Raw genomic sequence first — 12,770 nt, forward strand, 5'->3', positions numbered from 1 at the left:
GGCCCTCAAATGTCTGTTATTTGAGTTTCACTGAAAGCCCCGGGTTCCTTCTGCAATGCCTTCAGAACTTTAGAATATTTCAGTTGGAAGGGACCTATAACGATCATCTAGACCGACTGCCAGTTAGACCAACTGCCAGTTAGACCAACTGCCAACACAGTTCACTCATGAAAAGGCTTTGACATGTAGGCATGTTACAGCACTGAAAAGCAGAGAGATCTCTTTCTTTATAATTATAAACAGTATCTATAGGACTGTTTTAATAAAGCCTAAAGCTCTTTAATTGACTTTCAGTAGTTTCTGTGAGAACAGGAGTAAGAACAGCAGTTTTTAAAATAAATTCTAAGATTCTATTCTCTCTTTCGTCTGGGGCTCCTCCGTATAAGATCAACCATAAGGGCTGTGTGGTTTCTTCTTCCTCCCATACGCTTCTGTCTTTTTTTTTTCTCATGTAATGTATTGAATAAGTCTAAGCCAGGGGCATATACTTGGAAGTCAGCTGTCGTTTTAATAGAGCTTTGCATTTCAGCAAAGTCCTGTTCCCCTAAACATCCACTGACTTGTCTTTCCCTTTACTTCTAGTTTCTGAGATGTAAATAACCTAAACAAACCTAGATGTCCTCATCTCTACTAGTCATTAGGCTCCTTTTATGGTCTGAGTAAAGAAATTGGCACCTCTCGGTCCAGTTATCTCATGCAAAAGTAGATGCCTAGGACAGATACTTCAAAGGTGCATTCCTGCACCTTTTTCTTCCCGCCAACAACAAAGAGAATCTCGGGTGACTCTACTGAGAAAGCTTTCTTTGCTGTGATTTTCTGAAGTGAAGTGAAATGAATCCCACTCTGGGTGTCTGCTCCCTTCTCTGCCCCACACGTGCTTCTGACCTCCCTGCTTCTTGTTTTTCCCTCTTCTGGTCTGTCTCTTCAAAGCCAGTTGAAATAGCCCTTCTATTTTCAAGCAACTAACTGGTTAATTTCCATATCTTTGGATGTGTCATAAATATTTGGGGCTTTGAAGAAGTCCTTTATTTTACGTTATTAAAATAATTAATGTTGGTAGATACCGTGTTAAATCTCTGAACACGCATATTTCATTTGTAGGTACCTGATTATGACGCAGTCATTAAACAGCCCATGGACCTTTCGGCAGTTCTCTCGAAGATTGACTTGCACCAGTACCTAACTGCAGGAGATTTTCTAAAAGACATCGATCTAATCTGCAGCAATGCTTTACAGTACAACCCAGATAAAGACCCTGGAGGTAAGAATGTGTTTTGATCCCTAATTTAGAAAAATTAAAAATGTATAAATTGATAAACGTCGTCTGTGGACAGTAGACTTGGGATTCGATCATTTTAAATATCCACAGAGAGCATTTCTTGCCAGGTTGTAAATGTTGTAGCATTAAACTACTTGGACAAGAAATTGTGATAGAAGTGTTGATCAGTAACTAGTGCTTTTGCTTTAATGATTAACTTTTATGTTGTTATGCTGAAAATATTCACTGAGATAACCCTTCAGAACCTATCTATGAAAAGAGCAAAATCTTTCGATAAGTAATCAAAATAAAGGATTTCATCGGCTGGTAGAAAAGACTCAGTTCTGACTGTAAAATTTCAGATCGTCTCATTAGGCACAGAGCTTGTGCTTTGAGAGATACTGCATATGCCATCGTGAGAGAGGAAATGGATGAAGATTTTGAACAACGCTGTGAAGAAATTCAAGAATCTCGCAAGAAAAGAGGTATGGTTTTTGACGCTAATGATTTTAAGACTTGTCTCGGTATTTGTAACCAACAATGCAAGACACAATTCTTTGCTATCTGTTCTTTGTTGCAAGGTTGTAGCTCTTCAAAGTATGCTCCGCCTTACTACCGTGTAATGCCAAAGCAGAACTATGTTCCTGGCTGTGAGAAAACAGACCCAAAGTGTAACGAAAAGATGAAGATGCCAGCAGCGCCTGTAGATTCCAGTACACCGTGCTCTGAAGGCAAGTTGCATTTTATTCAGACTTTCTTGGAGAAGGTGCTAAAGTCACTGATACCTTCTCTGGTTTTGTGACATAACAGGTTTCTGTGATGCCTGGTTCTTTGTGCCAGAGGCGTTCAGTGTTTTTAATTTGCTCCAAAACGTGAGATAAATCCAGAGGTCATTCATTCGATATAGTTATGAAGTTCAAGTACAGTGGATGGTTTACATTGTAAGACACTGGACTTGATGACCCAACTGATGTTTAACGGCTCCTAAATTGCTCTCTCTTGAAGTCAAAAATGTTGTACATGGCAGTTTCTGAATACTCAACTAGCTTTTAGTTATGAGAAACAGTATTTTTCCCTTCCCTGCCCTCAAATGCTAAAATCTATGCCACCTCTTAGTGTGATTTCCAACTGAAGGGGGAAAGGGCAGAAAAATAGGGGAGCAATAATAATAGATATGTAAAGGAAAGACAATTATTTCCCCACTTTTCCTGTGAAAAGGACATGAAAGAACAAAGGGACTTGGGTCTCTCGGCTAAAACGCATGACATGGTGTGAACTTTCCTGGTCTCCATAACAGGACTAGGAATTTTGCCATTGACTTCACCCATGCGCTTTGTGCAGTACTCCGTCAATACAAAGAACGGTGGGTTTTTCTGAAAGGCAAAAATGCTAAGTTTGTTTTAAACAAGGTTAACAGAAAGCGTGTGAGGTGTAAGTCTTCACAGGCAAATTTTTCTCCAGCAAATATTCCCTTAAAATTGTCTCTTTAACTCTGCCCAACATGTGTTTAGCTTCTGAAGTTTACAGCTTTATAACCGATTTGAAGAAGGGCTCGTCTCCAAATGCTTTTCTGTTCATCTATATTAGTTCACGTAGTAAGACAGTAAGCAACTTCACCTAATAACCTTGCTTTCTGGTAATACTTCCTATCTAAAGTAAGAATTTTCTGCTCATAAAATCTTGAAGCTGATGGTTTTGTGAGTGAAATTCTGTAGCTGGCTTTTTAAAATCTAATAGCAAATTGACCTCATTAACTTGCAACTCTTTCTCTAGACATATGTAGGGAGACAGACAATGTTACCTGAGCTCCTTTGATAATTTTCCTTGTAAGTCAAGTAAGATGAGGATGCTGGATTTTGAAGGAAGAACTGTTCTGGTAATGTTTTGGCTTACTTTTTCTGATATCTCTTTGTAGAGATGTCAAAAAGGAAACGCAGAAAGAACAAAGCGTCTTCAAGTATCGCAGCAAAGAGGAGGAAATTTTAGTTCAATAAAGAGAATAAAGTTCCAGAAGACCAAAATGAAGTAGAGAGTGCGGAAGAGTCTCCAGAAGAACATGTTTCTAACATGGATTGCACGGAAGTTGAGTCCACACAGGATTCTTCTATGGAAGAAAATGGAAGCGTACTTCAAGAACGACAGAAAAATGGGCATGAAAATAAATGTGGGTCAGAAAACGAAAGAGAGAGGGTTCTCCTTGTGGCTAAATCTGCTTCTGAAAAGAAGAGTGTCATGCTTTCTGAACATTCAGACCTAAGAGGGGACAGTGAAATGCCAGATTGCCAAATAGCAGAAAGTTCTGAAGACGGAGATTCAAATGGTAAGTGAAAGGTCAAACAGGTCCTTTAGCTCCTTTTTCTTCCTGAGGAGGATTACACTGTTTATTAGGTTTTAGCCTTCTTTAATTCCATTCTGCTGTTTCTGTTGCATCTCTCTAAAATCAGCACACAGTGTTTCTTGCGTAATGGTGCTGCCCCTCTAGTTACAGTAGCCAAACTCATGTTTTTCTGCAGCTGCTGTTCTTTTGATTCTGAAGTTTGTTTCTCCAAATGGTACCTAATTGAAAAACAGTCATTGACTTTCTTTTATTGTATGAGTATTGCTCCACTAAGGAGCAGCGTAAGTTAAAAAGCTGTACTTCAAGCAATGTGGACCCAGAGTCACATGTGGAAAAGAAGACTTCTGTCCTAATGTTTGCAATGCAGGATGTGTTTCCTAACCTAAATTACTTTGGAGTTTTACCGTGCAGTGCTGTAATGGCAACGTGACTCTACTTTTTTTTCCTGTTTTTACCCTGCCTTTTTCTCTAGTGCTTTTCTGTGTGCCTGAATTTCTAATTTTTATGGAGCACTGGCTTTTGCCAGAAAGAAAGTAAAAGTCAAGCATTTCTCAGTGAAAAAATGGTAATGGGTCTGTCTCTGTCATTGCAGAGAGAGACTGTATTCCAGGCACAGGACACTTCACTGATACTGTATTCCCGATAAACAGAAATCCTGACTTAAGAAATTTTTGTCATGCCAGATTCGTGGGCACACCATATGACTCGTGAGAGATGTTCTCGGGTAGAAGAACAAGAAGTGATAGGAGTTGAGAAATCAAAGGAAATTCTCACACAGCCAGTGATTGTGGATGACTGTGAGCTCAAAGTAAGTCTAACTTTACTTATGTTCATACTGAAGTAGGACGTTTTCTTGCTACATGTACAGTTGTAAATTAAGTCATTTGTTAACCAATGCCAATTAAAACAATTTATGGGAAGGATACATGTGGAGGAATGGCTTAGTAACAAGGGACATGATCTGATTCCCATGAGCAACCCAGTCTTTGATGAGGGGGAAGGCTCAGAGGAAACCGTTCACTGTCCTTGAAAGCCTGTTGTGATAAGAGACAGTGGAATGGTAAACAAGAAGAAGGAGCTACATCCGCGAAGAGGAGAAGTGCTCTTGTGCGTGCACAAGAGCACTGTACCAATCTCACTCGCCGCCTTGACGCGTGAACAGAGGCTGTAAGCCAATCATACAACTGTTGCGGACGCGTGTTCTTGGCATCTGTCTATATATACTCTAAGCTTGAATAAAGGGGAGAACGACTATACTCATATTGAGATTCCATCGTTACTCCCACTCCGACAGCTGAGGATTCCTGGTACACAGATGGAAGTAGCTTTGTTCGACAAGGTGTCCGCAGAGCAGGGTATGCAATAACCACCGTGAATCAGGTAATAGAATCCGCAGCCCTTGCCCCAAATACTTTGGCACAAAAAGCAGAAATAATCGCTTTAACCCGAGTGTTGGAGCTAGCCAAAGACAAAAAGATTAATATCTGGACGGACTCCAAATACACTCTTGGGGTAGTCCATGCCCATGGAGCCATGTGGAAAGAAAGAGGACTCCTATCCACCCAAGGGAAACATATAAAACATGCTGAAGAAATTCTTAGGCTCCTGGAAGCAGTACAGCAACCTGAAAAAGTGGCTATCATACAATGCAAGGCTCATCAGAAAGGAGATACCGCTCAAGAGTTGGGCAATGCTATGGCAGACCGAGAAGCCAAAAGAGCAGCTGAGAAAGGTGAATTAGAGGTGCAGTCATTGGTTCCAGACAGTAAAATACAAATTGATTGTGAACCCAGGTATTCCAAAGAAGATCAGAAATTAGTTGAAGACATAGGGGGAGAAGTAGAGAAAGGTAAGTGGGCAAAGACTACGCAGGGCAAAATAATAATCCCATTTGTGTTATTGTGGGCCATATTTATAGCAGAACACAGGAAATCCCACTGGGGAGCTGAGGCATTGTATAAACATTTGAGTCAGCGTATAGTTGCCCGAAACCTCTACACCACTGTTAAACAAGTGACACAGCAGTGTGAAATATGTTTGAAAAATAATCCTAAGGTAAGCCCTAAAGTCCAACTTGGACAGATAGGGAAAGGAAAACTATCCAGGGCAGTGGTGGCAAATTGATTTCTCAGAACTTCCAAGAAAAGGGGGGTCTCGATATCTGCTGGTTCTAACAGACACCTTTTCAGGCTGGCCAGAAGCATTCCCTTGCTGAACTAATAAGGCTAGAGAAGTAACTAAAGCACTATTACAAGAAATAATACCGAGATTTGGAATTCCTGCAACAATCTCCTCGGATAGAGGACCACATTTCATTGCAAAAATTGTTCAGCAAGTTAGTAAACTCTTGGGAATAGATTGGCAGTTACATACCCCATATAGGCCACAAGCAAGTGGTCAAGTGGAGAAGATGAACCACTTAATTAAGTTACAGATTGTAAAATTGGGCAGGAGGAGGCTGGATTGCCACAATCTCTGGCACTCCTGAGAATTAGAACTAAGCCCAGAACTAAAGAGGAGTTGAGCCCTTTTGAAATACTGTACGGGAGGCCCTATATTGTACAGGCAGGAATATCAACTCAGACTGGAGATGAGATGTTATCTGATTATATTGTAAACCTGCAAAAACAACCTCGGGAGACAGAGAAACTTGTCTTAGGAACCAGAGCCCGAGGTCTTGATGGGCCGGTGCATAATATTAAGCCTGGTGATTATGTGTATGTGAAGTCCTTTACAGATTCACCTCTGAAACCGAAATGGGAAGGCCCCTTCCAGGTGCTGCTGACATCCCATACAGCGATCAAGATTAAAGAGCAGACCTTGTGGGTGCATCACACCAGAGTGAAGAAAGGCCCTAAGCCATGATGGGAATCGACACCTATGGGAGCATTGAAGCTTCGCATTCAAAAGCGATGATATGGATTCTTATGACTCTGCTGAACTGTAACCACTGTTGGGAGTGGCCTTGGACAAACGCTTATTTTGGGTATACGGGAAGCTCAGGAAAGGATTTAAACGGATTGAATTTGGGAACTGTGGTAATATATAATAATAACATGACACTGTGACCAACTGAATGGGAAAGGATAGATTCGGTCTGTACCTGGATGTTTGAGAAAGGAAAGGAGGTCCAGGTAGGTTGTAGACTCCTTAATGTAAGTAACCCGCCTCCTCTCCAGACTCAAATTACTGCCAAGAACGGTGCTGTCTGGGACTCTGCCAATAGAACAGGCAGCACGATATGTGAAAGCAAGGAGGTTTGTTGGTATCCCTTCAATATAACTCAAACGGTGACCATAGTATGTCTGGGGGCAACTCAAGAGGGGGCCCAAGCTCTAACTTTTAGATTTCGGTTGCAGACACCAGAGGAAACCACCACTCCCCCTGCCTACACTACCTCGACTCAGGCTACTAAATCAAGTCCACAGAGCCTGAGCAAATGGGACCATAAGTGTATCCGACAGGACCATACGTAATTCAATATGTCGGTCAGCAACAGGTAATGTCTAATCCAATATGGTCCCTTAAGCGAATGGAATTATTGATACAGAACGATATTTCCACCGTTCAACCAGCTTGTTCGTCATTTATAAGACCCTTACATACGGGGTGGACATCATGGTTACATAAAAGGACCCTTCCTTCCCGAATGAGGAAAAGGAGACATGCGATTGGTGCAGTAGGAACAGGACTGGGAGTTTTAAATAGTATAGATACTGCGATAATAAGGAACAAACTCGCAACGGTGACCAGTGATCTGAACAAAATACAGAACCCTTTAAGATCTTCCCTCCTAACTTTAGGAACCGGTCAATGGCTTACAGCAAATGTGTTACCACAGTGGGAAAAGCTTAATGAAAAGGACAATGAACTGATTATAAATGCATTAGACGTGGCTCAGACTAATGTTTCTACAGCACTCAGTTGTATCCAAGCTCAATTATGGTTACAGAAAATAGCAGCTGCAATCATCAGGGAAAGGTGAAGACGGAATCCTACCAAAAGAAATCCGAAAGGTGATTTGGAATAACGCAGCGGAATTTGAAAGGAGATTCCAATCGTGGTGGCATTTAGTTAATTTTACCTTTGACCCTACTAACAACACAGCTACAGCTTTTGTACTAACAATATCTAAAGCTTTAGTATATAACATATACCCGATTGTTGTGCTAGGATTAAATTACCATGGAACTGTACTTTATCCCCCAAAACATAGGGTATGGGCTATGAAAAACAGGAATAAGTGGCAAACTATTGATGTCGAGGCCTGTGTTGTACGAGACCAGCAAGGATTTATTTGTGAAGGAAACACCATCAAAGGGCAAGATATTCGTCTTGACACTGAACAAAAAGTTTGTCACTTTGAGGTGCATCCCAACGAGACCCCAAGAACCATCATAATTTACAGGGGTATGGGATGTGTTTGTCGGAGAAGTCAATGGGATTTTGTACAAGTAGATGATCAAATGGTGGACACGAGCAACCATTCAAATATTTGCATTTGCAACTTTGTTAGTCTTACAGGATGTGATTTTACCTACACGGCTCCTGTTACTACTTATCAATTGCTACAGTTTAATTATACATTGATTCAGGATATACAGCCCACCTCTATTGGAATGAATCTCACTCTAATAAGAAAACTATTGCATCATGAAAATTTGAAAAGGTTGTTAAAACAAGTTGAAGAAAGTGGAAGAAAGACTTTAATTACTGTCCATCATGATGCAGATGGGATGTGTTTAGGGGTTATTCCCCGTCAGCTACCAAAATCTTAAACATAATGACCCACCCGATATTGGTGTTACTAAGAGCCACCTCAACATTAACAACGGTGAATCTTATCCTTTGGTGTAAACTAAAGGAAATTATTGGGCAAGTATGGACACTAAAAGTAATGATGAAACATAACGAACCACTTTTAAGAGCAAAAGAATTTGCTTAATGGAAAGAAAAGAGGGGAATGTTACAGGGCATCGTGAGAGACAAGGGTTAAAAGTAAGAAAGAAAAGTGTAGAGAAGATACTTTGTAACAATTGCACCCCGTACTTAGACATATTACAGATAAAGACTGTCTGCACTGACTCTCTGCTGATAAGTTCGTCTTCACTGACTCTCTGCTAACTAGCAATAATGATTAGCACAAGGACGAATCGTAGAAATATAGAAAAGACTGCCAAAATAGTGCCCTAGAGTTAACCTGTCTCATTATAATCTCATTCTACTGCTAAGGAACACACCTCCCAGCTAGAAAAGCCCCAACCCAATTTAGCCCTCTACTCTCTGAGCATGCGTGGCGAATTAAAAGAGAACTGCAACTTTAAGATGAAGTAAGAAAATTATTAACCAATAGTTATTAAGGAGTAGCACCAGTAGGCGTAATTAACTTCGTTAACTGTTTTAAATACCTGTCATGGTTTTAACCCGGTGTGCATGTTAGGAGGAGAAATCCCCCTTGCACCCGGCGCCGCCATAAACCAATGTCAGCTTTATAACTCTGTGTGAGTTGTGAAGCTCGTTTCCGCGTGTCACCCAGTACAGACTGGGCCCTGACCCAGACCAAACTGGATCCCCTGGCCCCCTCCCAGGACAGACTGGGATCATTCCCAGTCCAAAATGGATTCCCTGGCCCCCTCCCAGGACAGACTGGGATCATTCCCAGTCCAAACTGGACCCCTTGGCCCGCTCCCAGGACAGAGTGAGATCATTCCCAGTCCGAACTGGATTCCCTGGCCCCCTCGCAGGACAGACTGCAATCATTCCCAGTTCCAACTGGAGCCCCTGGCCCCCTCCCAGTACAGAATGGGCCCTGTCCCACTCCAAACTGGATCCACTGGCCCGCACCCAGGACAGACTGGGCCCTGTCCCAGTCGAAACTGGAGCCCCTGGCACCCTCCAAGTACAGAGTGGGATCATTCCCAGTCCAAACTGGATCCAATGGCCACCTCCCAGTCCAGACTGGGATCATTCCCATTCCAAACTGGATCCGGTGGCCTCCTCCCAGGGCAGACTGGGATTGTTCCCAGTCCAAACTGGATACCCTGGCCCCCACCCAGGACAGACTGGGATCATTCCCAGTCCAAACTGGATCCCCTGGCCCCCTCCCAGGACAGACTTGGCCCTGTCCCAGTCCAAAATGGATCCCTGGCCCCCTCCCAGGACAGACTGGGCCCTGTCCCAGTGCAAACAGGATCCCCTGGCACCCTCCCAGTACAGACTGCAATGATTCCCAGTTCCATCTGGAGCCCCTGGCCCCATCCCAGGATAGAATGGGGCCTTTCCCAGTCCAAACTGGATCCCCTGGCCCCCTCCCAGGACAGAGTGGGATCATTCCCAGTCCAAACTGGATACCCTGGCACCCTCTCAGTACCGAGTGGGATCATTCCCATTCCAAACTGGATCCGCTGGCCACTTCCCATTACAGACTGGGATCATTCCCAGTCCAAACTGGATCCTGTGGCCTCCTCCCAGTATGGACTGGAATCATTCCCAGTCCAAACTGGTCCCCTGGCCCCCTCCCAGGGCAGACTGGGATCGTTCCCAGTCCAAACTGGATCCCCTGGCCCCCACCCAGGACAGACTGGGATCATTCCCAGTCCAAACTGGATCCCCTGGCCCCCTCCCCGTACAGATTTCGCCCTATCCCAGTCCCAAATGGATCCCTGGCCCCCTCCCAGGACAGTCTGGGCCCTGTCCCAGTGCAAATTGGAGCCCCTGGCACCCTCCCAGTACAGACTGCAATGATTCCCAGTTCCATCTGGAGGCCCTGGCCCCATCCCAGGACAGAATGGGTCCTTTCCCAGTCCAAACGGAATCCCCTGGCCCCCTCCCAGGGCAGATTGGGATCTTTCCCAGTCCAAACTGGATCCCCTGGACCCCTCCCAGGACAGACTGGGATCATTCCCAGTCCAAACTGGATCCCCTGGCCCCCTCCCAGGACAGACTGGGATCATTCCCAGTCCAAACTGGATCCCCTGGCCCACTCCTAGGACAGACTGGGCCCTGTCCCAGTCCAAACTGGATCCCCAGGCCCCCTCCCAGGACAGACTGGGATCACTCCCAGTCAAAACTGGAGCCCCTGGCCCCCTCCCAGTACAGTCCGGGATCATTCCCAGTCCAAACTGGGTCCCCTGCCCCCTCCCCGTAGAGACTTGGCCCTGTCCCAGTCCAAACTGGATCCCCTGGCCCCCTCCCAGGACAGACTGGGACCAGTCCCAGTCCAAACTGGAGCCTCTGGTCCCGTCCCAGTACAGAGTACAATTATTCCCAGTTCCAACTGGAGACCCAGGCCCCCTCCCAGGACAGAATAGACCCTGTCCCAGTCCAAACTGGATCCCCTGACCCCCGCCCAGGACAGACTGGGATCATTCCAAGTCCAAACTGGATCCCCTGGCACCTTCCCAGTCCAGACCGGGATCATTTCCAGTCCAAAGTGCATACCCTGGCTTCCTCGCAGTATGGACTAGAATCATTCCCAGTCCAAAATGGATCCCCTGGCCCCCTCACAGGACAGACTGGGCCCTGTCCCAGTCCAAACTTAATCCCCTGGCCCCCTCCCAGGACAGATTGGGCCCTGCCCCAGTCCAGATTGGAAGCCCTGGCCCCCTCCTAGGACAGACTGGGATCATTCCCAGTCCAAACTGGATGCCCTGGCCCTCTCGCAGGACAGACTGGGATCATTCCCAGTCCCAACTGGATCACCTGGCCCCCTCCCTGAACAGAGTGGGCCCTGTCCCACTCCAAACTGGATCCCCTGGCCCCCACCGAGGACAGACACGGATCATTCCCAGTCCAAAATGGATCCCCTGGCCCCCTTCCAAGACAGACTGGGCCCTGTCCCAGTCCAAACTGGATCCCTTGACCCCCTCCCAGTATGGACTGGAATCATTCCCAGTCCAAACTGGATCCTCTAGCCCCCTCCCAGTCCAGACCGGGATCATTCGCAGTCCAAACTGGACCCCCTGGCCCCCTCCCAGGACAGACTGGGATCATTCCCAGTCGAAAAAGGATCCCCTAGCCCACACCCAGGACAGACTGGGCCCTGTCCCAGTCCAAACTGGATCCCCTGGCCCCCTCCCAGGACAGACTGGGATCATTCCCAGTCCAAACTTGATCCCCTGCCCCCTCTCCCATTCCAGACTGGGATCATGCCCAGTCCTAACTAGATCCCCTGGCCCCCGTCCCAGGAGAGACTGCAATCATTCCCCGTCCTAACTAGATCCCCTGGCCCGCTCCCTGGACAGACTGGGCCCTGTCCCAGTCCAAAATGGATGCCCTGGCCACCTCCCAGGACAGACTGGGCCCTTTCCCAGTGCAAACTGGAGCCCCTGGCACCCTCCCAGTACAGACTGCAATCATTCCCAGTTCCAACTGGAGACCCTTGCCCCATCCCACGACAGAATGGGCCCTGACACAGTCCAAACTGGATCCCCTGGCCCCTTCCCAGGACAGACTGGGATCATTCCCAATCCAAACTGGATCCAGTGTCCCCCTCCCAGTCCTGACCGGGATAATTCCCAGTCAAAACTGGATCCGGTGGCCCCCTCCCAGTCCAGAATGGGATCATTCCCAGACCAAACTGGATCCAGTGTCGTCCTCCCAGTATGGACTGCAATCATTCCCAGTCAAAACTGGACCCCCTTCCCCCCTCCCAGGACAGACTGGGATCATTCCCAGTCCAAACTGGATCTCCTGGCCCCCTCCCAGGGCAGACTGGGATCATTTCCAGTCCAAACTGGATCCACTGGCCCCCACCCAGGACAGACTGGGATCATTCCCAGTCCAGACTGGATCCCCTGGCCCCCTCCCAGGACAGAGTGGGCCCTGTCCCAGTCCAAACTGGAGCCCCTGCCCCCTTCCCAGGACAGACTGCAATCATTCCCAGTTCCAACTGGAGCCCTTGGCCGCTGCCAGTACAGAATGGGCCCTGTCCCAGTCCAAACTGGATCCCCTGGCCCCCTCCCAGGACAGACTGGGATCATTCCCAGTCCAAACTGGATCCCCTGGCCCCACTCCCATTCCAGACTGGGATCATTCCAAGTCCAAAATGGATCCCCTGGCCCCCTCCCAGTCCAGAACGGGATAATTCCCAGTCCAAACTGGATCCCCTGCCGCCTCCCCGTACAATCTTGGCCCTGTCCCAATCCAAACTGGAACCCCTGGCCCCTCCCCGTA

General features: G+C 46.4%; 1 pseudogene; it reads left to right on the forward strand.

The window, feature by feature from the left end:
• The window catches only part of LOC132321273 (ATPase family AAA domain-containing protein 2-like), a 169,005-nt pseudogene that overhangs the window by 22,526 nt on the left and 133,709 nt on the right, over positions 1-12,770 (forward strand).

This window comes from Gavia stellata, unplaced genomic scaffold, assembly GCF_030936135.1.
Source record: "Gavia stellata isolate bGavSte3 unplaced genomic scaffold, bGavSte3.hap2 HAP2_SCAFFOLD_64, whole genome shotgun sequence".
Classification (NCBI taxonomy): domain Eukaryota; kingdom Metazoa; phylum Chordata; class Aves; order Gaviiformes; family Gaviidae; genus Gavia; species Gavia stellata.